This window comes from Pediculus humanus, genomic scaffold (genome assembly GCF_000006295.1).
Source record: "Pediculus humanus corporis 1103172107610 genomic scaffold, whole genome shotgun sequence".
Classification (NCBI taxonomy): Eukaryota; Metazoa; Arthropoda; class Insecta; order Psocodea; family Pediculidae; genus Pediculus; species Pediculus humanus.
Window position 1 is genome coordinate 41,971 of NW_002987224.1, and position 2,097 is coordinate 44,067.

Sequence of the window (2,097 nt, forward strand, 5' to 3'; positions counted from 1 at the left end):
ACATACACCCATTAATTGTTGTTGTTGTTGTTTGTTGTTGTTTCTTTTCAACCATAAAAAATTAAAACAAAAAAGAAAAAGAAAAAAAAAATTTCAAAATAATGAGTTAACCCCGAATGCCCCCTTTTCTCCCTAAAGCAATACCTGAACTTTTTATTTTCACCTTGAAATTAATAATAGGTACACAATTAACATTAAACACATTTTTTTTTTTTTTTTTTCATTGTCAGAAAACGTCCGCATCTTTTGTGGAGGAAAGGGTGGGGGAGGAAAGAGAGTCCTTAATATTTTTAACGGGATTTAAAAAAGTTTTCAGGATACGAAATGATTATTGATGGATTAATAATAATAATGATAATAACCTTGTTCCCCCGCCTCCCCCCCCCGCGATGATTGTAAAATGTTTTTGAATATTCTAGAAATATTAAATTTCAATTAATATTATTGAACAAGTATTCCAACTTATGTAAATTATTTAAATAAAAAAAATGATCTTGTTCTTGTTAAAACATTTTTTGTTGTTTGTTTCTTTTTATTCACGTTTAAATTCGTTTGTTGTTGTTGTTGTCGATGTGATTCATTAATCACTTTGTATGTACCTTCACTTTCTTTAACTAAAACTTTTATTGTTTGTTTTATACAATAAATACAAATATATATAAATTTTGGTAATGACGGGTATTTATTTATTTAAACGAAGGCGTTTTGTGTGTGTGAGGGGGTATGCGGGGGGTGGGGGTCCGCGTGTGCGTTCGTGTGAAAGACCAAATGATTTTTAAAAAAAATTTTTTCTTTTTCTCTTTCGTGAGAACAAAATTAACTAAATAAAAATTTACTCTAACCCGTCTATTACATATTTTTAAACAAAAAAAAAACAATATGGTTCAAATTAATGTTACAAAAAAATTTACTCATTTGTAATTAACGTGTAAATAACAAAAAATAATAATAATAATAATAAAGGTAAAAATTACGTAACGATAAAAAAAATTCACTGGAAGTTTCGTTTGTTTTGTTTTGTTATTAAAAAAATTTTCATTTCGATTTTTTAAATAAGATTTACAATATCGTGTGAAATTAAAAAATAATTTTTAATCGTTTTTGTACAAACAAAAAAAAAAAGAGAGTAATTATATAAGGAAAGATGCACACAAATGAACAAAATAAAGAAAGCATGAAATTAAAAAAAAAAAAATACGATCCAACAAACAGACAAACAAACAAACGAACGAACGGTTAAAAAAATTACGTAACGACATTTATGGGCCCAGACTCATTTATTGCATCAGTTTTCTCTCTTTCTCTCGTGCCCATGCTCTCTTTTTTTTTTTTTTTTTTTAATTTTATATAAATTGCCATTAAACAATGCAATAATCGTTTCATAAATTTCCCCTCCCCCTACCCCCACTTTTTTTTATTTATAACAAGGTTTTATTTTTGCTAAATGTTATTGTTGAAAATAATATTCGCACGTATTTATTGATGAAAAATAACCTTCGGGGATTTTTTTTTTTTTTTATTTCACAACGAAAAAAAACAAAAACGTGGCGAAGATTTTAGTTCTTAAATTAAAACAAAAACATAAATTTAACATCGTGTTCATGTTGTTGTTGTTATCGATGATGGATTCCGATGAATATTTAAAAATTTTAATAAATAATAATAATATTCGACTGGACAATAATAATACAAATATTACAAAACATAAAAATCGTGGGGTCTTCAAATCGTGTCTCCTCCGCATTCTCCATAATCACGATGATTCAATCATTATCATTATCATCATCATCATCATCATCATCATCATCATCATCATCCCGACGAGACAAAAAAAAATTTCTTTTTTTTATTAAAAATGTTGAAGACCCTGGTCCTTCTTACTTTATTATTAAACTATTTAAATAAAATAATTGATTGTAAATGTCAAACAGGTATATAAGTTTGTTTACTGTTTTCACTCATTCTACCGTTGAATATTATCATTATTATTATTATTATCATTATCATTATTTTTATTGTTGTTGTTATGGCCGAGAAAAAAAAAAAAATTTTTTTCGATAAAATTTTTTTTTTTATAGTATTTATATGTAAATATAG